The sequence below is a fragment of the Entelurus aequoreus genome, linkage group LG10, assembly GCF_033978785.1.
Source record: "Entelurus aequoreus isolate RoL-2023_Sb linkage group LG10, RoL_Eaeq_v1.1, whole genome shotgun sequence".
Taxonomy (NCBI): domain Eukaryota; kingdom Metazoa; phylum Chordata; class Actinopteri; order Syngnathiformes; family Syngnathidae; genus Entelurus; species Entelurus aequoreus.
The window spans coordinates 37385572-37413071 of record NC_084740.1 but is presented as its reverse complement, the minus strand read 5'-3'; the positions used below and the strand labels follow the sequence as shown (position 1 = coordinate 37413071).

Genomic DNA, 27500 nt, shown 5'->3' with positions numbered 1-27500 from the left:
GATCTCATCTCATACTGTATGTGTGTTGATGTGTGCGTACACATGAAAAACAACAAATACATGAACATAACAATGAACAGAGTTGTACTTTTTAGATGTCAGGGCCCTATGCAATATGTACACATATTCTTAATATAGTATACATTTTAACTGACCTTTATTTGACTATGTTTGTCTTTTTGTAGGTGGCTAAAATATGCGGTGCTGCTGACCGCCGTCTAACGTTACGTTACTGTGTGTGTGATACATTGACTAACGTAACGTTATGTATAGGTACCTCATGCAACCCTGCTTAAAAAAATCACTTGACAAAAAGTATGAATAAGGCAGCAAACTGCAGTGGACGCAACATATTGCCGTGTTTGCAATGACGTTATAACCATAGACATCTTATAAGTAGACGCAGTATTGGTTGCTGTGACGCGAGCAAATTGCATCTTGAAGTGGTGATGAGGAGCCGGCGAGCAGCCTAAACTGACAGTTGACAGGTAGAAAACAAAGATGCCGGGCTGGTGTTCAGCGTTTTCCTGCTCAAATGAGCGGACTGTTGAAAATAGGAATCGGGGGATTACTTTTCACAAGTAAGATTTAACATTAACGTACTATTGGTTGTATTTTATGAAAATAACATTACCACAGAGTTGAGAAGGAGCAAAGATCTTCAATATTTGTATGTGAAAATCACAAAGAAATCTTCTGGGGGAGGATGACGCCCCTACAGGGGTTTGGTTTACAAACTTTCAGCCCCACCTAAAACAAAATTCACCAGCCGCCACTGATTATGATGCATTCTCATTTTAGGCAAAATATAAGACAATACTTTCTTAACAGTATAATTGTAACCAGGAATAAGTCTTCAAGTAACAATATTCAAATACTAACATTGTTGGGTAAGACAGCATTTGGTTTTATTCTGAATCCAGTGAAACAGATTGGTGGTTTTAGCTGATATAAAGAGTTTCAGGTGTTTATATATGTTTAAGTCTTTGGCAGACGCTTTTATCCAAAGCGACATACATAAAAAATACATATATAACAATCACTGTAAACATGATCATTTATGGGAAGAATGTAATACAAAATATCAATACAAAGTGTCAAGACAGAATAAACTCTCTGCTGCTGCAGCAACAGAGATATGGTCTATAAGATATATAGATATCTAATGTATTCATACATTGTTTATATAGGATATACGCATGTATATATAACCTAATCATATTGTTTCTTCAACTTAAAAATAGCTGACCGTTTTTTTCCCCCTTCTCTGGACTTATATTCCCAGTTTTGATCTCGGACGTCTGGTCACTTATAGCCATACTTGCCAACCCTCCCGTTTTTAGCGTGAGAATCCCGATATTCAGCGCCTCTCCCGACAACCTCCCGACAGAGATTTTCTCCCGACAAACTCCCGGTATTCAGCCGGAGCTGGAGGCCACGCCCCAAAAAAAAAAAGTCTGCCGCAGCTGCGATTGGACCTGACCAGCCTCCGGGTACAAGTACTGGAGTACCAATTGCTTGCCAGGGAAGATCTTCCCCAGGAAGCAAGGATTGACTGGTTTTGGGCCATGCTAGGGAGAGGTGGAAGATTCCACACTCTTGTGCATTTGATGAAAGCACTTTTGTGCGTGCCACACAGCAATGCATCATCAGAGAGGGTGTTCAGCATGGTTAGAAAAATAGTGACAGAGAATAGAAAGAGGATGGACAATTCAACCCTTAACAAAGCATTGTACTTTCAAGTACAACAATGAGTAGATGAGTGTTGTGTGTGTGTGTGTATATGTGTAAATAAATGAACACTAAAATTCAAGTATTTATTTTATTTATATATATAATAATAAGCGGATCACCACTCCAAGATGGCGGCCCCGCGTCTCGTCTGCGCCAGTAGGCAGTAGCGCTCGATGCTGCGTCTACTTATAAGATGTCTATGGTTATGACGTTAGCAGTGAGTTTACAGCCTCACTGATTTAACTACACAGCAAATAAAAGTCACGTTACTTAGCCAATAAACGTTAGCTTACATTCAAAACTTACCCTTCTTTGTGCAACTTCAAATGTCGAACGAAGTTGGAAGTTGTTGCGTCTCCGTCTGTAATATTCGAACTGCGTTGTAGGCATCAAATTCCAAATGAGCTAATATTTGCAAAAAATAACGTTTTCCACTTTGACCGATAAATATCTAGTCTTTGCAGTCTATTCAATTGAATATAGGTTGAAAAGGATTTGCAAATCATTGTATTCTGTTTTTATTTACGATTTACACACTGTGCCAACTTAACTTGTTTTGGGGTTTGTATATCATTTATATTGCCCAACCCAACATGTTTTTAAAGCACCGCTCTAGTTTTAAAGTAAAAAAAAACATCCATTTTCCTTCTTCTGTTGTCACGCTGTTTCCACTTGTAAGTGCTCTGTGTTACCAGCAATGTCACTATGATGCGCCATGATGCGCATAAAAAAAAGTACTGGTATTTTTCAAAGGCAATTTAGTAGCTTTTTTAATTCATTAGTACTGCGGTACTTAGTAGTTTAATTTGCATACGGCAATTCGTTTTTTGTTGACCAAGTCGTAGTTTTTATACCCGAACGAAACCAACTTTGGTATAAATCTTTCTCACTGGCGCGTTGTTTGACAACTCTTGTTCATTGGTTGTCCTGCAATTTGATTGGCTGAATGCTGTGTGATGAAAACAATGTAGATCTAATTTGATTGGCTGTTGTACTGAGCGCACACGCTGACACGCAGCACACACGCTGATAGACAGACACGTACAAAATGAAAGCTACAGAGCGCTCCCAAATAACTTTTTAATCTTTGGGTTTTGGGGAAAGTAGCAAGTCATGTCAAGTCAAAAGGCTCAAGTCCAAGTGAAGTCACAAGTCATTGATGTTAAAGTCTAAGTCGAGTTGCAAGTCTCTTTACATTTTGTCAAGTCGAGTCTAAAGTCATCAAATTCATGACTCGAGTCTGACTCGAGTCCAAGTCTTGTGACTCGAGTCCACACCTCTGCTATATATATATATATATATATATATATATATATATATATATATATATATATATATATATATATATATATATATATATATGAGTATATGCGGTACATAAAGTATGTGCATATATGTATGTGTATATATACATATGCATATATGTATATGTGTATATACATACATATACATATAAATACATACAAACAATATACGAATACATTCATTTAATTAATAATAATGAATAATTATTAATTAATTTGAAAAAATATATAAAATATTAATATAACTATTATAAATTATAACTATTATAAATGCTATGTAACACAACGTTATGCAACACAACGCTATGCATCATAACACTATGCAATACAACGTTATGCGTCAAATCGCTATGCATCACAATTAGGTCTGCAACTAACGATTAATTTGATAATCGATTAATCTGCCGATTATTACTTCGATTAATAGATTAATAATCGGATAAAAGAGACAAACTACATTTCTATCCTTTCCAGTATTTTATTGAAAAAAAAACAGCATACTGGCACCATACTTATTTTGATTATTGTTTCTCAGCTGTTTGTACATGTTGCAGTTTATAAATAAAGGTTTATAAAAATTAAATAAAAAAAAAAAAATAAAAAAAATTGCCTCTGCGCATGCGCATAGCACAGATCCAACGAATCGATGACTAAATTAATCGCCAACTATTTTTATAATCGATTTTAATCGATTAGTTGTTGCAGCCTTAATCATAATGCTATCCAACACAACGCTATTTTAGTTGAGTCTTTATATGAAGGGACATTGCACAGAAACATTAAGCTCAAAGACAGATATGTTCTGTACCAGATTATAGCTAAATAGCTCATTTCCATCTGCAGTCCCTGGCTACCTAAATTAAAGGGATACAAGAATCACACAATAAAATGATGACAATAAAATCATACTATAGCATGTAATCAAATTAAGAAAAGTCATAAAACGCCCTTTCATGGACACATACTTAATATACAATACAACCACACCTCATTTACATCATCACACAAAGACAATACATGCTCTTGTTCACATCTGTCATCATTTGTAAAAAAAAACATGATTTTAACAGACACACCTCACAATTTACAACAAAAATGCTCTCATTGATATAAATATAATACACATTAAGTTGATGTGTCAAACATAGTGCTCACCTTAGTGACCGTGTGAGCAGCTTTGATTGCTCCAAAGCCACTTTTTAACTTCAATTGTGAATGAAGAGTAATCTGTTATGCAACACAACACTATGCAGCACAACGTTATGCAACACAAGGCTATGCAACACTACACAATGCAACACAACGCTATGCAACACAACGTAATGCAACACATTGCTATGCAACACTACGCAATGCAACACAACATTATGCAACACAATGCTATCCAACAACGCTATGCAACACTGCGCAATGCAACACAACATTATGCAACACAATGCTATGCAACAACGCTATGCAACAACGCTATGCAACACTGCTATGCAACACTGCGCAATGCAACACAACGCTATGCAATGCTACACAATGCAATGCTATACCAGCAGGTACAAGACATTGATACAAAATTGATCATACATACTGTACATGTCCTTTAAAACTGACTTTGAAACAACGTTGCAAAATAGTTGTGTTGTGAATTGGGACAAGATTGATATGTAACGTTGGATCCTAGTTGTTGGTTGGGAAATTACCAAATGTCAAAGGTCAAATCAACGTCACAACCCGTTATTGAATCAACGTCCTCAAAAAGCATGTTGTTCCAACGTTAAATTTGAGTTGCTCAACATCAGGACTTAATCCAACAAGTTCTCAACGTTTTTTTATGTCTTGTTTCTGCTTGGTAATCAACACTATGTCAGTAGTAAAGGTAACATAGGCCCTGTTTAAAACTGCACACCATTTTTTTGCCCTCAACTGACACAGATCTATATTTTTTTGCCATTCTAAACGCTCCACAGTGCTACAAATCAGATCTTCTGGCATCAGATTCAGGCCACGTCAGGAAGCAGTCTTGAATCTGATTGGAATCTGATCTTTTCAAATGTGACTTCAGTCTAAACGCAATGCGACATGAATGTGACTTTTTCGTCAGCTTTGTGCGCGCTACGTCACTCGTGTGCGCCGGAAAGACGCAGTCGCCAGCGGAAGTGGATATTTCATCACAACATCCGGTTTCGATGAGCAAAGCCTATTTTCGACGGCCACATTTTTGGTGCATCACTTGTCAATAGTGCACAAATAATAGTCTATATGTAATATGTGAATATATATTTTGATTCAGAGGAAAAAGCAATTGTTGAAGGACCGGAATTACATTGCGTACGTTGTTTACATAAGTGAGTTGAAAAATAAATCTCCCGTAGATCCACACTGATTTCAATATCTCCTCTACTTAAAGGCCTACTGAAACCCACTACTACCGACCACGCAGTCTGATAGTTTATATATCAATGATGAAATCTTAACATTATAACACATGCCAATACGGCCGGGTTAACTTATAAAGTGACATTTTAAATTTGCCGCTAAACTTCCGGTTCGAAACGCCTCTGAGGATGACGTATGCGCGTGACGTAGCCCGGGGAACACGGGTATGCCTTCCACATTGAAGCCAATACGAAAAAGCTCTGTTTTCATTTCATAATTCCACAGTATTCTGGACATCTGTGTTCGTGAATCTGTTGCAATCAGGTTCATTGCATTATGAAGAAGGAAGCTGAGCAAGCAAAGAAGAAAGTTGTCGGTGCGAAATGGACGTATTTTTCGAACGTAGTCAGCAACAGCAGTACACAGCCGGCGCTTCTTTGTTTACATTCCCGAAAGATGCAGTCAAGATGGAAGAACTCGGATAACAGAGACTCTAACCAGGAGGACTTTTGACTTCGATACACAGACGCCTGTAGAGAACTGGGACAACACAGACTCTTACCAGGATTACTTTGATTTGGATGACAAAGACGCAGACGTGCTACTGTGAGTATGCAGCTTTGGCTTCTAAACATTTGATCGCTTGACCGTATGTGCGCAACTTTTTTTTGCGTATGTACGTAACTTTTTTAAAATATATAAGCTTTATGAACCTTGGGTTAGGTGAACGGTCTTTTGGGCTGAGTGATTGTGTGTGTTGATCAGGTGTTTGAATTGTATTGGCGTGTTCTATGGAGCTAGGAGCTAGCATTGGAGCTAGGAGCTAGCATAACAAACACGCAGGTGTTTTTATGCAGGATTAATTTGTGGCATATTAAATATAAGCCTGGTTGTGTTGTGGCTAATAGAGTATATATATGTCTTGTGTTTATTTACTGTTGTAGTCATTCCCAGCTGAATATCAGGTACCGTGAGTATGCAGCCTTGGCTGCTAAACATTTGATAGCTTGACCGTATGTGCGCGTCACGTACGTAACTTTTTAAAAATATATAAGCTTTATGAACCTTGGGTTAGGTGAACGGTCTTTTGGGCTGAGTGATTGTGTGTGTTGATCAGGTGTTTGAATTGTATTGGCGTGTTCTATGGAGCTAGGAGCTAGCAGAGGAGCTAGGAGCTAGCGTAACAAATACGCAGGTGTTTTTATGCAGGATTAATTTGTGGCATATTAAATATAAGCCTGGTTGTGTTGTGGCTAATAGAGTATATATATGTCTTGTGTTTATTTACTGTTGTAGTCATTCCCAGCTGAATATCAGGTCACCCCCGGCTCTCACAGCATCTTCCCTATCTGAATAGCTTCAACTCCCCACTAGTCCTTCACTTGCACTTTACTCATCCACAAATCTTTCATCCTCGCTCAAATTAATGGGGAAATTGTCGCTTTCTCGGTCCGAATCTCTCTCACTTCATGCGGCCATCATTGTAAACAATAGGGAACTTTGCGTATATGTTCAACTGACTACGTCACGCTACTTCCGGTAGGGGCAAGCCTTTTTTTATATCAGATACCAAAAGTTGCAATCTTTATGGTCGTTGTTCTATACTAAATCCTTTCAGCAAAAATATGGCAATATCGCGAAATGATCAAGTATGACACATAGAATAGATCTGTTATCCCCGTTTAAATTAAAAAAATTCATTTCAGTAGGCCTTTAACAGCCATAAAAAGATTACAACCCTCCCAAATATATTACACTATATTAGTGTTGTCCCGATACTAATATTTTGGTACCGATACCGGTACCAAAATTATTTCGATACTTTTCTAAATAACGGGGACCACAAAAAATTGCATTATTGGCATTATTTTACCAAAAAATCTTAGGGTACATTAAACATAGGTTTCCTATTGCAAGTTTGTCCTTACAGAGAGATAAAAGTCACTGTGAATGTCCATTTTGCGTTCTCGACTCTCATTTTCAAGAGGATATAGTATCCGAGGTGGTTTAAAATACAAATCAGTGATCCACAATAGAAAAAGGAGAGAGTGTGGAATCCAATGAGCCAGCTTGTACCTAAGTTACGGTCAGAGCGAAAAAAGATACGTCCTGCACTGCACTCTAGTCCTTCACTCTCACGTTCCTCATCCACGAATCTTTCATCCTCGCTCGCTCAAATTAATGGGGTAATCGTCGCTTTCTCGGTCCGAATCGCTCTCGCTGCTGGTGTAAACAATGGGGAAATGTGAGGAGCTTTTCAACCTGCGACGTCACGCTACTTCCGGTACAGGCAAGGCTTTTTTTTATCAGCGACCAAAAGTTGCGAACTTTATCGTCGATGTTCTCTACTAAATCCTTTCAGCAAAAATATGGCAATATCGCAAAATGATCAAGTATGACACATAGAATGGATCTGCTATCCCCGTTTGAATAAAAAAAATTCATTTCAGTAGGCATTTAAATGAAATAGTGAAGATACAAGACAACTTGTCTTTTATTAGTAAGTAAGCAAAAAAAAGGCTCCCAATTAAGTCTGCTGACATATGCAGTAACATACTGTGTCATTTATCATTCTATTATTTTGTCTAAATTATTAAGGACAAGTGGTAGACAATGGATTATTAATCTACTTGTTCATTTACTGTTAATATCTGCTTGCTTTCTCTTTTAACATGTTCTATCTACACTTCTGTTAAAATGTAATAATCACGTATTCTTCGGTGGTTTGATACTTTACATTAGTTTTGGATGACACCACAATTTTAGGTATTGATCCATGTTCTAAAGCACCTCTTCCGGTGGGCGTTTCAGTGTTGTAACTTCACCTTTATGGTTAGTTTTTAAGCCAAAATGCGTCCGTTCTCCCTTTTCTGTCTACACACTGTGTCTGCTTGTAAGTACTCCGTGATTGTGCACTGCCGAACATGCTCCTTTGCTCGTATACCAGCAATGTCATGACGTGACGAGGACTAGGGCGCGGGAGGGGGCTGGTGGACCTGTACTTTTGAGAGGCGGTATAGTACCGAATATGATTCATTAGTATCGCGGTACTATACTAATACCGTATTAATACCTACTATACCGTACAACCCTACACTATATGCATTAGGGGTGTGGGAAAAAATCGATTCGAATTCGAATTGCGATTCTCACGTTGTGCGATTCAGAATCGATTCTCATTTTTTTAAAATCGATTTATTTGTAATTTTTAAAAAATTATTTATTTATTTATTTATTTATTTATTTTAATTAATCAATCCAACAAAACAATACACAGCAATACCATAACAAAGCAATCCAATTCCAAATCCAAACCCGACCCAGCAACACTCAGAACTGCAATAAACAGAGCAATTGAGAGGAGACACAAACACGACACAGAACAATCCAAAAGTAGTGAAACAAAAATGAATATTATCACAACAGTATCAATATTAGTAACAATTTCAACATAGCAGTGATTAAAAATCCCTCATTGACATTATCATTAGACATTTATAAAAAATAAAAAAAAAATAGAACAATAGTGTCACATTGGCTTACACTTGCATCGCATCTCATAAGCTTGACAACACACTGTGTCCAATATTTTCACAAAGATAAAATAAGTCATATTTTTGGTTTACTTAATAGTTAAAACAAATGTACATTATTGCAATCAGTTGATAAAACATTGTCCTTTACAATTATAAAAGCTTTTTACAAAAATCTACTACTTTACTTGCATGTCAGCAGACTGGGGTAGATCCTGCTGACATCCTATGTATTGAATGAATAGAGAATCCTTTTGAATCGGAAAAAAATCGTTTTGGAATCGAGAATCGTGTTGAATTGAAAAAAAAAAAATCGATTTTGAATCGAATCGTGACCCCAAGAATCCATATTGAATCGAATCGTGGGACACCCAAAGATTCACAGCCCTAATATACATCCATCCATACATTATATTACTTTCATTTACTTTCACGTAGAAAAAAACCCACTTATTTTTAATGTGTGGCGACTTTTATTTTATTTTGTAGTAGTAGCGACTTCCTCCCGGTCAACTTCCTTTGTATTCACTTTATCGAACCGCGCATGCAAGTGACGTCGAGGCCACATTGGGGCCACATTGATGTCCGTGCGAGTTTACACTGGAGTCTGATAAAGATCACATTGTACTTGCAGTGTAAAAACAGTCAGCTGGAAAAAAATAAAAATCAGATGTCGTAAAAACCCGATTTGAACCACTTTGCAGTGTAAATGTAGTCGTAAAATAAAGTCGAAACATGGGTGGAAACATGTTCTCCATCTTGTCTTCCTCCCGGCTGGTCCACTTGTCTTTGTCACATTCCACTTTCAGTCTGTTGTTTGTTTCTCTGCTTACCCCCACCCCCCCACCCCCCCACTTCCCCAAATCTCCCTGCAATCCTCCTGTTTATCTCCGCTGGCTTTCCCACAATCTTCCTTTCTCTCCATCTTTGCTCCGCCTCCTAATACTCTGGCATCCCATCATCTCCCCCTTACCCCCCCAGCTCCTTGTCCCACTTGGATGGCGGTCAGCAGCAGCAGCAGCAAAACGTCTCGTGTTGCCTCCATTTTCTCTTTCTCCAGAAGGGACACAGCTTGACGGATCAAATCGAATCACGCCACTCAGTTTCACTTATTTGACAATTTCCCACAAAGAGGACTTTCTCAAACAATGTGTCCACTTTCTGTGTGAGCGCCTTCGGGTTCTTAAACACACGCGCACGCACACACACGCACACACACGCACACACACGCACACACACGCACACACACACACACACACACACACACACACACACACACACACACACACACACACACACTCGCACACACGCAGGCCTATTATGGACATTGGTTCAGATTCCCACTAAGCGTGACATCATGTAGCCTCAATCAAATCCAGATTTCCAGCAAAGCACAAATGGGTTTGGGGGCGGGGGGGGGGGGGGGGGGGGGGCTTGCATTCCACACACTGGATCAGGACCACTTTGTGATGCGCTTTGTTAACGTCCTACAAGTCCTAACTACACTTCCATCGGTCACGCTGTCGTAACGCGCATGCTGAGGTTGGAATGTAACAAAAGCTTTATGAGACACTTCCTGTCCGCCTCCTTCTCGTCCCCCTAACATGGTTAGAACAAGATTTGTGTGTGTGTTTACTGTAGAAAGCACGAACAAAGACATGGTAAGTCAACAGGACTGCGCTGGTACACATGTAAAAACAATTTTAACTCAGTCAGGTCATCGTGTTGCTTTGACTGAGTTAGGTTGAGTCCACTTATGGTGTCAAGTATATTACACTCCAAAAGATGAGTTGACACTCGGTCTGGTGTGAGATGAGCTTGAAAATATTAGTTGAGGTAACTATAAAATAAGTTGCCTCAATATATTTCATCAAGTTCCTACAGTTGTAAGTCAAGTTGACTCAATATGGTAAATGGTCTGTATTTATGCGCGTATATACCAAATGTTTACATACACTTGTAAAGAACATAATGTCATGGCTGTTTCCAATAATTTCTACAACTTGTTCGTCACAAAAAACATTCATGAAGTTTGGTTCTTTTATGAATTTATTATGTGTCTACAGAAAATGTGACCAGAACTTTCCTCCAGAAGGTCTTAGCTTTGTCCATGTAATGTCAGATGAAACAAAAATTGAGCTGTTTGGCCACAATACCCAGCAATATGTTTGGAGGAGAAAAGGTGAGGCCTTTAATCCCAGGAACACCATCCCTACCGTCAAGCATGGTGGTGGTAGTATTATGCTCTGGGCCTGTTCTGCTGCCAATGGAACTGGTGCTTTAAATGGGACAATGAAAAAGGAGGATTACCTCCAGATTCTTCAGGACAACCTAAAATCATCAGCCCTGAGGTTGCGTCTTGGGCGCAGTTGGGTGTTCCAACAGGACAATGACCCCAAACACACGTCAAAAGTGGTAAAGGAATGGCTCCAGAGGGTCATAAAGTCTGCCCAGAAGATCATCGGATGCCCCCTCCCCTCCATGGCTGACAGCTGTCTCAGGAAAGCACAGAGCATCCTGAAAGACCCATCCCACTCCGGACACTGCCACCTAGAACTGCTACCCTCGGGCAGACGCTATAGCCACAAATAGACTAAAAAACAGTTTTTACCCAAGAGACATAGTAGCATTAAACAGGCCCTGAGTGAGCACAATGTGTCCGTCATGTCCTCATGTGTCATGTCTTTTTTATTTTTTCGGACTATAATGTGCAATAATGTTATATGTGTATATGTATATATATGCATATGTATGGATATATGCATGTGTGTGGATATATACATATATATAGATACATATCTTTTTTTTAAATCTTTTTTTACTATTTATATTACTAAATTATTGTGTATGCACCTTAGGGGATCTGCTCCCATTTTGTTGTTCTTTGAACCTGTTCACTGTAATAATGACAATAAAACTCTATTCTATTCTATTCTATTCTAAATCAGGCTAGAATTAAGGTTTTAGAATGGCCTTCCCAAAGTCCTGACTTAAACGTATGGACAATGCTGAAGAAACAAGTCCATGTCAGAAAACCAACAGATTTAGCGGAACTGCACCAATTTTGTCAAGGGGAGTGGTCAAAAATTCAACCACAAGCTTGCCAGAAGCTTGTGGATGGCTCCCAAAAGTGCCTTATTGCAGTGAAACTTGCCAAGGGACATGTAACCAAATATTAACATTGCTGTATGTATACTTTTGACCCAGCAGATGTGGTCACATTTTCAGTAGACCCATAATAAAATTAATAAAAGAACCAAACTTCATGAATGTTTTTTGTGACCAACAAGTATGTGCTCCAATCACTCGATCACCAAAAAATAAGAGTTGTAGAAATTATTGGAAACTCAAGACAGCCATGACATTATGTTCGCGACTGTACCTGAAGATATGTGCACATCCAGTAAATACATGATCTCATTTACCAGTGGCGGGCCGTGCGTTTCTCACCTAGGCCTTCAGTGATGTCCTACTTAGTCCGACTTCACCTCTCAAAATACCATAATTGATGTCACCACATGGACACGGCTGGAGATATTATACAGAAACACACTTGCATGCTACTATGCATTGAATCCCCTCAACAGTGTACAAAAGGGTCTATTTTTCGGCGCATTTAACATTCAATAAACCCACTTTAGCAATTAAAACATATCTTATGTGGTACTGTCAAAATTAAAAGAATTGTATAGAACAAATCCATCCATCCATTTTCTACCACTTGTCCCTTTTGGGGTCACTTGGGGTGCTGGAGCCTATCTCCGCTGCATTCGGGCGGAAGGCGAGGTACACCCTGGACAAGTCGCCACCTCATCACAGGGCCAACACAGATAGACAGACAACATTCACACTCACATTCACACACTAGGGACCATTTAGTGTTGCCAATCAACCTATCCCCAGGTGCATGTTTTTGGAGGTGGGAGGAAGCCGGAGTACCCGGAAGGAACCCACGCTGTCACGGGGAGAACATGCAAACTCCACACAGAAAGATCCCGAGCCCGGGATTGAACCCAGGACTACTCAGGACCTTCGTATTGTGAGGCACATGCACTAACCCCTGTTCCACCGTGCTGCCGAGAACAAATTTAACATGAAAAAATTAATAAATTAAATATTTGAACTCACAATTTGTAGCACCCATCCGTATAAGCCAGTGGTACCGTCGTAGTCGTAGTCCATGTGAGACAGGCCCCTTCTTTGGCTATTTTTAAGACCCTTCTTAAAACCCATTTTTATTCACTGGCTTTTAACCCAGCATGAGACTTTAAACTGTTTTTAACTTTTTTAACTGTTTTTAACTTTTAACTGCTTTTTATCTAACAAATTGTTCTTAGGGTAATTTTGTATTTGCTTTTTTAATGTGTATTTTACTTCTGTTTTAAATTAAATTTTTTAGTCTGTCCTTTGCCTTTATTTCTTTGTGGTGTACAGCCCTTTGTTCTTCAACTGTGGTTGTTTTTAAAGGGCTTTATAAATAAAGTTGGTATGGTATGGTATGGTATGGTTGATTTGTATGAAAGTGGCGAGCAAAGCATTTCGCCGCCCGTGTTGTGCCAAGATGTGATTGCCTGCCAAAAAAGGAATTTCCTTCGGGGTAGCGCGCACCGCTGGCTAAACCTGCATTGCTTGGCTTCGTCTGTCCACAGCAGACACAAGTAGTTGAAGACAAACACTTTATCTTTGTGGTTATTGTACCGGTGAGTTTTCTGTGGCTTTCTATGGCTCGTATAGTTCCGGTGCCACTTCCTGTTTTCACAACTTGTGATTGAATACTCACTTGGGACTCCCAAGCATACTTGCCAACCCTCCAGATTTTCCCGGGAGACTCACAAATTTCAGTGCCCCTCCCGAAAATCTCCCGGGGCAACCATTCTCCCGATTTCCACCCGGACAACAACATTGGGGGCGTGCCTTAAAGGCCTAGCCTTTAACGTCCTCTACAACCTGTCGTCACGTCCGCTTTTCCTCCATACCAACAGCGTGCCGGCCCAGTCACATAATATATGCGGCTTTTACACATGTGAAAGTGACTGCAAGGCATACTTGATCAACAGCCATACAGGTCACACTGAGGGTGGACGTATAAACCACTTTAACACTGTTACAAATATGCGCCACACTGTGAACCCACACCAAACAAGAATGACAAACACATTTCGGGAGAACATCCGCACCGTAACACAACATAAACACAACAGAACAAATACCCAGAACTCCTTGCAGCACTAACTCTTCCGGGATGCTACAATATACACCCCCGCTACCACAAAACCCCGCCACCCCAACCGCGCCCACCTCAACCCCCACGCCCCATCTCCCGAATTCGGAGGTCTCAAGGTTGGCAAGTATGCTCCCAAGTGAGTATTCAATCACAGCGTTAGGCCAGCTAAGTGCAAAGACGCACAAATTGTTGATTCTAAACGCTCCGGGCGGATTTGGTACAGCATGGCAACATAAGCTAGGTTAATTCTGATTGGATACAAACTCTAACCTAAAAACAACTGCATTGGAAGGCAGCTGAGATATGCTCCAGCATCCCCCGCAACCCCAAAAGGAACAAGCGGTAGCAAAAGGATGGATGGATGGAAGGAGCATAATATCACATGAAGAAAATGTGAATACTTTAAGGCAGGGGTGTCCAAACTTTTTCCACTGAGGGCCGCACACGGAAAAATTAAAGCATGTGGGGGCCATTTTGATATTTTTCATTTTCAAACCATAACAAAATATATGCATTTTTTTATTTATTTTACATTTAGGGATCCCGGGGACCATAAAGGGTCTCAGTCATTAAAATGTTAAAAATAAGTCAGATTATAATTTTTTTTAAAATATCTAACGCTTACAGTAAATCTCTATATCAACTTCAAGTTGATATGAAGTAATACAAATTTTAAAAAATGTTTTATGGCTTTTCTGTCAAAAACAACTTAGTTTTTTTTATAGTAAAACTGAAATATGCAGTATTTAGTAATTAGAGCCCTATAAGATACATAATGCAGGACACCATTGATTTTAATTATTTCATATTTTTGAGTAATCACAGTGAAAAGATAAATAAAAAATCACTAAATATATTTGGGATCCAAAAGGTGCCCCACTCATAAAGTGATACATTTTTATTAGGTTTTACTTTTACTTTCAACACTTAAGTTATGAGATCAACTTCAGATATATCTGTCGATTTCATGCTGGAACTATTATTTTGTTTGTTTTATGCGCTTTTGTCAAAGAAAACTTTGATGTTTTTATATGGCTACTACACAATATATGCAATATTTACATTTTAAAGTGAAATATTTGAAGTAATTGGAGCCCTGAAAATAATTCATTATAACATGGATTTTTTTGTCATTATTTTTTTTTTTTTGAGCAATGGCAAAAAAAAGAAAAATGAAGAAAGACAAAAGAAAAAAAACAGCCTGCATGGCAGCTTTTGTGTCAACATTGCAACTTTTTCTCGTTAGATTTCACCTCATTCCACTTTTTTTTAATGTTCTTTTTTATTTTTACAATAGTATTTCTAGAATGTGTGGCGGGCCGGTAAACAATTAGCTGCGGGCCGCAAATGGCCCCCGGGCAGCACTTTGGACACCCCTGCTTTAAGGTATTTAGGGAAAGTAAATAAAAAAATACTTTTTATCTTTAATTATGATGATGATGATTTCTGGTTATGTTAGGCCAGCAGAGAAGGCCTTGCTGGCCCTGACGGCACACCACTGACATTTACCCATTCACACACATATAGCCCGAGCCACAAGCTAACAGGAGGGGGGAACGTCCACATGAGCTGAGATTCAAAGTAGTAACCCTCTTTTTACAGCCTGCCATTCAATAAAACATCCACTCTACCCACTCAGCCATGCTGCCCATATGGAGACAATTTATCCTAGTCTAATTTGTATCTGTAACATGTAATGTTCAGCTGAAAACATTACTTAAGGTACCAGTACAGTGGAAAAACAAGTTGCCTCAATATTGAAGCTATTATATACAGTCGTGGTCAAAAGTTGACATACACTTGTAAAGAACATAATGTCATGGCGGTCTTGAGTTTCCAATCATTTCTACAACTCCTATTTTTTTGTGATAGAGTGATTGGAGCACATACATTCATGAAGTTTGGTTCTTTTAGGAATTTATTATGGGTCTACTGAAAATGTGACCAAATCTGCTGGGTCAAAAGTATACAATATGTTCTATATACACACTGCAAGTATATATAATGTAGTAACAGACACCTTCATAACAATATGTAATATGTACAATATACACACTGCAAGTATATATATAATGTAGTAACAGACACCTTCATAACAATATGTAATATGTTCAATATACACACTGCAAGTATATATATAATGTAGTAACAGACACCTTCATAACAATATGTAATATGTTCAATATACACACTGCAAGTATATATAATGTAGTAACAGACACCTTCATAACAATATGTAATATGTACAATATACACACTGCAAGTATATATATAATGTAGTAACAGACACCTTCATAACAATATGTAATATGTTCAATATTTACCGTATTGTGATCATTTTGATCATTTCCGGGGCTGACTTCTTTCGTGCATAGATTTCCATTTCCATAGCAACGCACGTTCGACTTCCAGTGTGTTCCTACTTCTGGATACACAACGCTTGTGTGTGTTCTAATCATGGCAGACTTGGTGATGAACAACGAAGACGACTATTTTTGGACAAATGAGGATTCACAACCTTATCTTTTTGAAGCTGAGTATACGGAGGATGAACTGTTGCTTATAGAAGCGAGCACGAAGAAGAGGGTGAAACGTTGGAGCAGACGGCAGCCGAGAGAGTGAGGTGACATCGACTCCAAGATGCAAATGTGGAACTTGGAGACAAGCTATTTCGACATACCGTATTTCCTTGAATAGCCGCAGGGGCGCTAATTAATTTAAAACCTCTTCTCACTCCTGCGGTTACCAAAACCATGCGGGATGGGCAAGCATGCGCTAATTATTTTAAAACCTCTTCTCACTCCGGCGCTTACCTTATCATGAAAAGCACATTTAATAAAAAAAAACGTTATTATGGTCTTACCTTTACTTGTAAATGAGTCCATGTGCAGCTGCTTCTGATCAAAGGCAGTCTTCCTTATCTTTCTTCAGTTTTAAAAGTCTCTGGAGATATTCCTTTAATTATTACCTCCTGCTTCGATTGAAAGTCCAATTTAGAAAACTGTTTTATTTTAGATATGTAATCCTCCATGGTAAAAGTGCAAGCAAACGATCGCTGCTCATGCTTGCTGCTTGTTGTCTTCTTCTGCAGTACCGGTCTCCTGCAGTACTGGTAGTCGCAAGAAGGATCACTAGCGCCCTCTACCACCAGGAGGCGGGAGTCATTTAATGACTCATATTTGACCCGGCGAAAGTGCCAAGCATGCGCTAATGATTTTGCGAAACGAGTTTGACCCGGCTGTAATTCTAGGCAGGCGAATACTATATTCCCGGCGGCAATTCAAAGAAATAAGGTAAATGGAGTGCTTACCCCAAATAAACTGTCCCTCAGTAAAGTCACTACATATCGACCATGATACACGCAGCACGTCATGCGTGTTATTACAACTACAGTACATACACTGTCTGGTTAGCTGTGTACAAACAAAACATGAAATAATACTTTACAGATACTATATTAAGATTGTTCATGTTTGTCAGTCAGTACAGATTGTTGTCCTATCGCAGAGTTGTGTATTACAAACTCAAACGCGTTTCGGGCTGACGTAGAAGCTAGCTTATCTCTTGCCGTAGTTAACTTTTACGGCTAATACCGAAACACGGCGATGTGTTACTACGCTAGAAAAAGAGTTCCTCAGTGTTCGCTCTTACAATAACAATGTCGCTACAGCTTGGTTATTATACAGCTTACAGAACGTAAATAAAGTATTGTTGACGGTTTTTAAATGCATTTTTAAAGTGATTTAGAGGTAGAATTGATTGCTCCCATTAGTTGTTGTGCTAGCTATCTAGAACGAGACGATTTTTACATGTTAGAATGCAAAAAAACATTTTGTCTTCTTGTCAAAATTCCAAAAAAAAGTGCAGTTCTCCTTGTAGTGACCCTTGAATGCAAAAAAGTGTTTCTGTCATGCTTTTGCGAAACCCTTCAATATCCATCCATTTTCTACCGCTTGTCCCTTTTGGGGTCGCGGGGGGTGCTGGAGCCTATCTCAGCTGCATTTGGGCGGAAGGAGGGGTACACCCTGGACAAGTGGCCACCTCATCACAGGGCCAACACAGATAGACAACATTCACATTCACATTCACACACTAGGGCCAATTTAGTGTTGCCCATCAACCTATCCCCAGGTGCATGTTTTTGGCGGAGGGAGTAAGCCGGAGTACCCGGAGGGAACCCACGCCGTCACGGGGAGAACATGCAAACTCCACACAGAAAGACCCCGAGCCCGGGATTGAACTCAAGACTACTCAAGACCTTCGTATTGTGAGGCACATGCACTAACTCCCTTCAATATAGAAACGTCTCAAAAACCACCTCATGAGAGCGCAAAAATGTTTCTGTGATATTCGAGAGGGTGTTTTCATTGCCAGTTTCTTCTTGCGATATTTAGGTTTTGCACATTTCTGGGGTTAATAAAAACGCAGCTATTGAACGGGTGGAATTATTGGAAATGTGGGGATTTTTTGGTGCTGTGGAATTTTGTAGGTCAATAATGAATTTCCTGGAGGTGCTGAATGTGTTCATGTTGAAATGGTTTGAGATGTGTGCAACTTTTGAGCAAATAAAAAGAATCCATTAATTTTGCGTCTGTGTGTGTGTGTGAGATGGCAGACGATGCAAGTGTGTATACTACTTCAAACGGACGCCTCTCTCTCACTCAGTTCACACTTTTGGAGGAAAACCAGCGTGCACACGCCTGGCGAGAGGCTCATGCACCTAAAAAAAAAGAAGCTAGCATGCACAGCAGGGGTGGACTGGGACAAACGTTTTACTCCGGACTTATTGGTCCGGACTAAGTCAATCAATCGTCACCCCTTTGTCTTTGTTGTGTCGACAGCAGTTACCATGGTTACCAAGACAAAATTACATTCTAAAAAGTCCGTCCATTATTGATCGGCACACAAGCAAAACTCTCAGTACTCCCCGATATTACCCAGAATGCATCAGCCATGCATGGACAACAAGAGCCCCTCGTTGAACCGCAACATTTCAGGTGGTTTGAGACCAGTATCAGTGTTTCCCATAAACTGCCAAGATACCTGTGGTGGTGGGGGCGTGGCTATGGGCGTGGTCACCATGACATCATCGAGTAATTTGCATAATTTACTACAATGATTTGATTTTCTCTAAAAAGGCTCAAAAAATGTATACTTACTAATTAATAATAACAGTTTTGTTTTAAACGTCCATCAACACTTTATGTACATATTTATATACAGATTTGAACAATAAGTTATTCACTGAAATATATTTATTAATTGTGGTTCTTACAAAAAATATATCTTATAAAATATAAAAGCTAAAATGTCTCAAAGCTCTGCCCCTTTAATTAGTGCATACTAAATCATTTAACTTTAGCCTACTACTACAACCATATTATTTACCAGCAACATAAAGTGAAACAGAGGCAGAGGTGTCCTGCCACAGTCAGTAACAAATAAACAGAAAACAGTAAGGGTGGTAGATAGACACAGAGCTTCATCAAACATCTGATCCACTGAACAAAGAGCTCCAAAAATCTTGAACTTTAGACTGCCATCAGTTTTACTCCCTACACTTAACCATGTGTTTCCTACTGCCTACTTTGCACCCTTTGTTATATACACATGTTGTGTTTCTAATATAAATACATTTAATAAAGTCAAATACAAATAATGTTACGGCACACACCTCCTTGCTTCCCTCTGCTACTGGAGCGCTCAGAGGCTCCACTGTGAGCACCAGACACACCCCCGCGCTCATCACGCAGACCGCGCCCACACTCCGCCGCAGCTGGGGACACTCTGCTAACAGCGCACCTGGCTTTGATGAGGGACGACAGTATAAAGAGTCCCGACGCTGACTCCTCGTCGTAGGAACGTCGCTCTGCTCGCAGTAAGCCTCACGTATCTGACTTCCCTCCAGCTCTCGCTCTTTTGCCTTTTTTCGTTGTGCCTCATTTCCTGATCCCAGTGTTGTTTTTCGTTCCTTCCCACAGTACTCGTGTCCCAGCCTCGCTGTATCCCTCTGCCGCCATTTCCCTCCTGGACTCTGCTTGCTCTCCCCGATCCTTGACCCTGCTTTGGACTTCTGGATTTCGCCCTCCTGCCACGACCTCGCTTGGACCTTGGACACCCTTTTGGATCATTCCCTTTGGACTTGGATACTTCTCATTCCACACGCACCTCAACACCCCTTACGGTATTTATATGGTTAATTCACTCACATAGTTTTCTCATGCAAACACTTATAGTAGCATACACACTCCATTCACTCATCAAGCACGCAATAAAACCTATTGAGCTTGATATCCTGTTGTCGTGCCGTCTCCTTCCCCAGTTCTACATAACAGTACGTTCCGACCACAATGGAACCAGACGGCACTCCTAAGTCTTCGCATGGACCTCTGGCTAGGACTTCCCCCAGTGCAGACTTGTCCTCTCTCCAGTCTGCCATCCAACAACACCAGATCCGTTTTTCCACCCTGGAGGACAAATTGGACGTTGCTTTCGCCAGCCTGTTGTCCAAAATCGACAATCTCAGCACTGGTCAGGTGACACCCCCCACACCTGTCATTAGCCCAACCAACACAGTCGCCACCGGGGGAGCTACACCCCTCCGGGAACCTAAGATAGCTAGTCCTAAAAATTTTGAGGGAAATTTTGAAGACTGTCGTGGCTTCTTGGTTCAATGTGAGTTCATTTTTCTACACCAACCTTCACGTTATGCTAATGACGGTGCTAAGATTGCCTTTATATTTTCCCTACTATCCGGGCCAGCGCTGAAATGGGCCACTTCTACTCTCAGTAAAGATTCTGGAATAAACACCAATTTTGCGGCTTTTCGCAAAGAATTTTTGGCTGTATTTGACCATCCTGCTAATGGCGGAGACGCCGCTTCTAAACTACATTCCATGCGACAGGGTCCCCGATCAGTGGCATCTTATACCTTGGAGTTTAGAACCCTGGCGGCAGAGAGTGGATGGGACGACAAGGCACTGCAAAGCGCTTATCGTCGAGGACTCAATGAGTCTATTAAGGACGGTTTGTTGCGAGACAGACCTGCTAATTGTCAAGACCTCATTGAATTAGCCCTTCTTTTTGACCAAAGACTTTTGGAACGTGAGGCGGAGAGGGAGATCAGTTTGGGCAACACTGCTTCTGCTAGAGTCTCTGGGTCTACTAACCGTCCCTTCACCCGAAGTCCTGTCACCATAAGACCGATTCTGACCGCACCTCAAGAACCCATGCAGATTGGCAGGTCTCAACTATCCTTTGAGGAACGAGAACGGAGGTTCCAACTCCGACTCTGTCTTTATTGTGGTCGGGCAGATCATCTGATATGTGACTGCACTCTTCGGCCAAAAGATCGGGCTCGCCAGTCAAGGGGATCCTGGTGAGCCAAACTACAATCCCCACGACTCCCTCCAGGAGGAACCCCAGTATTTTGTTCCCCGCTAGCTTGACCTGGGAAGCTAGGACGTTATTTATGGACGCTTACCTGGACTCCGGAGCCGATGAAAGTTTCATGGACCTAAGGTACGCCAAAGAAAAGTTTATTCCATTAGTACCTTTAGAAGTTTTTGCCTCTGCCCAGGCTCTAGATGGTCACCCTTTGGGTCCTATCAAATATCGTACTAAACCATTGTCCCTTACTCTTTCTGGCAACCACACAGAGACCATCAGCTTTTGGGTTTTGGACGCCCCAGTAGCCCCCCTCGTCCTAGGCTGATCCTGGCTTGTTCAACATGATCCCCACATCTCCTGGTCTACTGGCAAAATTCTGGCTTGGAGTAATCACTGCCATGCTCATTGTCTCAAATCTGCAGTAGTTCATTCCGAAAGCCCAAGGCCAGCGTCACCACCGGTGGACCTCTCCCGAGTCCCTAAATTTTACCACGACTTAGCCGCCGTTTTCAGTAAGGAACAAGCCTTGACTCTGCCACCTCACAGACCTTACGACTGCACTATCGACCTCATCCCTAATGCAGCCCTCCCTAGCAGTCGATTGTATAATTTGTCCCTCCCTGAAAAACAAGCTATGAAGGATTACATCTCTGAGTCTCTTGCTTCTGGAATCATCAGACCATCCAAATCACCTGTCGCCGCTGGATTTTTCTTTGTGAGCAAGAAGGATGGGTCACTTCGTCCTTGCATCGACTACCGTCAACTTAACGGTATCACCATCAAGAACAAGTATCCTCTACCTCTGCTTAATTCATCATTTGAACCTCTCACCCCTGCCACCATCTTCTCCAAGTTAGATCTTCGCAATGCGTATCATCTGGTCCGCATCAGGAAGAGAGATGAGTGGAAGACAGCATTTAATACTCACCTGGGTCATTTTGAATATAGGGTTATGCCTTTTGGACTGACCAATGCTCCTGCTGTTTTTCAGGCCCTTGTTAATGACATTCTTAGGGATATGATTGATCGATTTGTTGTAGTCTACCTGGATGACATACTAATTTTTTCCAAAGACCCTCAGCAACACCAGCACCACGTCCGTCTCGTCCTTCAACGATTACTGGAGAACCGCCTATTTGTCAAGGCTGAAAAATGTGAGTTTCATTCCTCGTCAGTTGATTTTCTCGGCTTTGTCATTGAAAAGGGACACATCAAGGCTGAGCCAAAGAAAGTGACGGCGGTGGTGGAATGGCCTCAACCCTCTTCTCGTACCGAATTACGTCGTTTTCTGGGATTTGCTGGATTTTACAGAAGATGTATCAAGGATTTCAGTAAGTTGGCCGCACCCCTTCATGCACTTACATCAACCAACAGACCTTTTCAGTGGAACCGTGAAGCAGGTATGGCATTCTGGTGCCTGAAGAGGAGCTTCGTCTCTGCACCCATCCTGGTGTATCCGGATCAAGACTGCCCCTTCATTGTTGAAGTTGATGCATCTGATTCCGGAGTTGGGGCAGTTCTTTCGCAACGCTCCAAACTGGACAGCAAGATCCATCCTTGTGCATTTTTTTCTAGACGTTTATCCTCGGCTGAGCGTAATTATGATGCTGGTAACCGGGAGTTACTTGCTGTCTACGAGGCATTAAAGGAGTGGAGACATTGGTTGGAAGGGGCTAAACATCAATTCCAAGTTCTCACTGACCACAGAAACCTTCTTCATGTCCGATCAGCCAAAAGATTAAATGATCGGCAGGCCCGTTGGTCTCAATTTTTTGGTCGCTTCAATTATGTTCTCTCTTTCAGACCAGGATCCTGTAACACCAAAGCTGATGCACTCTCTCGCCAGTTCTCAGAAGAAACCACTGAGAGTACTCCAGAAGAAACCATTCTTCCTCCCTCCAGGATTATCGGCATGGTCACTTGGAAAGTGGAGGGTCTTGTCCAAGACTCATTGAGTGAGAGACCAGGACCAGGAGGCGGACCTCCCAACAGACTATTCGTCCATCGCGAACTACGTCCTCAAGTTTTGGAGTGGGGGCATTCCAGTGTCTTTTCCTGTCATCCGGGATTCCAACGCACTCTTTCCTTTATCCGCCGGCGGTTCTGGTGGCCATCCATGGCTAAGGATACCCGTGAGTTTATCGCCGCATGCAGTACTTGTGCTAGAAATAAACCATCCCACAGACCGCCGGCAGGACTGCTGCGTCCTCTCCCCGTCCCCAGTCGCCCATGGTCTCACATTTCTATGGATTTCATCACTGGTTTTCCTCCGTCCCAAGGTAATACCACCATACTCACCTTTATTGACCGATTTTCCAAAGCTGCACATTTTGTTCCCCTTCCCAAACTTCCATCTTCATCTGAGACTGCTGACCTTCTTACCACCCACATTGTTAAACAACATGGCATCCCGGTGGATATTGTCTCGGACCGTGGCCCCCAGTTCACATCCAGGGTGTGGCAGGCCTTCTGCAAGGGAATTGGGGCCACGGTCCGCCTCACTTCTGGTTATCATCCGCAGAGTAATGGTCAGGCAGAGAGGGCTAACCAGAGTGTGGAGACGATGTTGCGCTGCATTTCCACTCGCCAACCATCCTCATGGAGCAAGTTCCTGCCATGGGTCGAATTTGCATATAACTCCATGAAGAGTTCAGCTACTGGGTTATCGCCATTTGAATGTTCCCTTGGTTACCAGCCCCCTATGTTTCCCCAACAGGAGATTGAAGCGTCTGTGTCTTCCTCTCGCAAACATATCAAGAAGTGTCACCAGGTCTGGAAAGCAGCCCGTGCTTCTCTGCTTAGATCTTCCGAAAGAATGTGCAACAGTGCCAACCGGAGACTCATTCCAGCCCCCGTTTACTCTCCAGGCCAACAAGTACTACTACGTACCAAGGACCTTCATCTTCAGGTACCATCACGTAAACTCGCACCCCGCTTTGTAGGACCCTTCACTATTGAAGCTATCATCAACCCTGTTGCAGTCAGATTAGCTTTGCCACCTTCAGTTAAACGTCACCCAGTAGTCCATGTTTCCCAGATAAAGCCTGTTTCTAGTTCTCCACTCTCCTCTCCTGACCCCATCCCTCCCCCTCCTAGAATTTTGGACAATGGTGATCCTGTTTGGACAGTCAAGGAAATCCTCGGGGTCCGTAGGCAGGGGAGGGGGTTAGTTTATTTGGTAGATTGGGAGGGTTATGGACCAGAGGATAGGTCTTGGGTCCCTGCTTCCTACCTTGCTGACCCCGGCCTTCTGAAGGAATTCTATCAGGCCAACCCTGGAGCCCTTCGGCGCTCGTCGGGGGCCTCGCATAAGGGGGGGGGGCACTGTTACGGCACACACCTCCTTGCTTCCCTCTGCTACTGGAGCGCTCAGAGGCTCCACTGTGAGCACCAGACACACCCCCGCGCTCATCACGCAGACCGCGCCCACACTCCGCCGTAGCTGGGGACACTCTGCTAACAGCGCACCTGGCTTTGATGAGGGACGACAGTATAAAGAGTCCCGACGCTGACTCCTCGTCGTAGGAACGTCGCTCTGCTCGCAGTAAGCCTCACGTATCTGACTTCCCTCCAGCTCTCGCTCTTTTGCCTTTTTTCCTTGTGCCTCATTTCCTGATCCCAGTGTTTTTCGTTCCTTCCCACAGTACTCGTGTCCCAGCCTCGCTGTATCCCTCCGCCGCCATTTCCCTCCTGGACTCTGCTTGCTCTCCCCGATCCTTGACCCTGCTTTGGACTTCTGGATTTCGCCCTCCTGCCACGACCTCGCTTGGACCTTGGACACCCTTTTGGATCATTCCCTTTGGACTTGGATACTTCTCATTCCACACGCACCTCAACACCCCTTACGGTATTTATATGGTTAATTCACTCACATAGTTTTCTCATGCAAACACTTATAGTAGCATACACACTCCATTCACTCATCAAGCACGCAATAAAACCTATTGAGCTTGATATCCTGTTGTCGTGCCGTCTCCTTCCCCAGTTCTACATAACAAATAAGGCAACAAGAGAAGCATCCTACACTTCTCTTTTGTAAAGTAAATCTGAACAGCCGATATGGGCATCTACATCAACTATATGATTTGCCTGAGAAGCTGAAGAGGACAAAAAAAAATAAAAAAATAATAATAATAATAATTTTATTTTTTTATTTTATTTGTGGCGGACTTAATTCTTTCGTGGCGGGCCGCCACAAATAAATGAATGTGTGGGAAACCCTGAGTATACTTGGTCCGGACCAGACTTCCATCATGGTGCACCAAACAAATTTAACAAACTTTTGTTAAAAATATGGCCGACAACAAGTACGACGAACACCAAATCTATCAGATGTGTAACACATGGATGTGTGTGTGTGTGTGTGTGTGTGTGTGTGCGTGTGTGTGCCTAGAACAGCTGCAGGTGAACTTGCCAGTAGGAATTCACACCTGGCCAATAAATCTGCCGCACACACAATCATTCAGCACGTTGCCTCGCTTGCGTCTGATTGGTTAACAGCGATGATTTCATGATCCTTGCAGGTGTTGTTTTTTTTTGTTAATACAGGGGGCGTGGCCGAAATGTCACTCACAGGTAATAAAGGCAGGACAGTAAAAAAGTATACTGTAGGCCTGATTTACTCAGATCCAAACACCACGCGGTAAACAGCATGTGCAGCCCATAAAAGAGCGTGCACTATTAGTGGGCGTGTTGCGTGATTTACTAAGACTGCGTGTGCAATTGAAAAGTGGCGCGGACCGCCTTTTTTAAATGAGGATTTTGCGTGTACCAAACGGGGCATCACCATGGAGAGACTCATTTACTGCACATTCATTTTATCATGCTCCTACCTGTGGCATTTTTGTTATGTTTTCAAACAAGCAGAAAAATCTACCACTTTTTATGGGCACTTTAGAAGCAGCCATACGCTCACTGGTGAGACGCTGCACATTACTCCGCTCAAGATGCAAAAATATGCATACTTAAAGAAGTCTATGTGGGGAAAAAAAAGAAATGTCACTGAAAAAATACTTAAGGGCACTAAAACGCATCAAGCAAATTACGTTTTAATCAGCCCCTTAAGTCGTCTAGCAGCTATTAAATTATAAAAGGATGTTGCTGAATAGAGGATATGTCTAATATTTTTTATTTCTGACCGTTTAAAATGTTGACACACACTTGTGTGTGGAACTGTCAGTTTGAAAATCCTTCTGACATGTGCTAAATAAAACGCTAAATAGAGCTCTCAAAACGGTGATGAGTGTTGATAGATCACATTGCGTGTGCTAAATAATAATATTTTGCATATTAATGAAGACAGCGATGCTAAATGGACTGCACGCCTTATTCTGCACACTTAACAGACACAATCCACTTTGCACACCTTTTGTACGTCAGCTTTGCGTGTGCTATCAGGTTTGCACGTGTTTTGGCACACGCAAACCTAGTACTATACGATTATGGCGAAAATAATAATCACAATTATTTTGATTTATATTGTTATCACGATTAATAACACAATTATTTGTTAAATTGAAAACGTTAGTATTCATTGTACTACCAAAACTCAGCTTTAATTATAGTTTAAAAAATACGGCTATAAATTAGTAACAAATAAACCACAACAAGCAAAAAAAAATAATAACAGCAATAACAGTACATTTAGTAACAAAAACAATAACATTTTTTTTCCAATTTGTTTTCACTTAAATTTCTTACCTTTTACACTTATTTTTTAACACTATTTTACCATAAAGTCTGTGCTTTTTGTGTAAATGTTTTAATATAAAATGTTTATTTAAATGCAAATATCCTTACATTTATTAATGCAATACATCTTTGGTCAATTTTGACCAATATTTTATGTTAAAGTATAATAATTGCGTAAATGTATCAATAAGTGATTCAAGTACATTATGCCAGTGTATGGCGATCTTAACACCTCCAAATTAGGGAATATAAATGACA

At 41.2% G+C, this 27500-nt stretch overlaps 1 protein-coding gene across 3 annotated transcripts in view; it reads right to left on the bottom strand.

The window, feature by feature from the left end:
* Positions 1-27500, bottom strand: part of LOC133658560 (pleckstrin homology domain-containing family G member 3-like) — a 122188-nt gene that overhangs the window by 55441 nt on the left and 39247 nt on the right. The gene's annotated exons all lie outside the window — the stretch shown is intronic.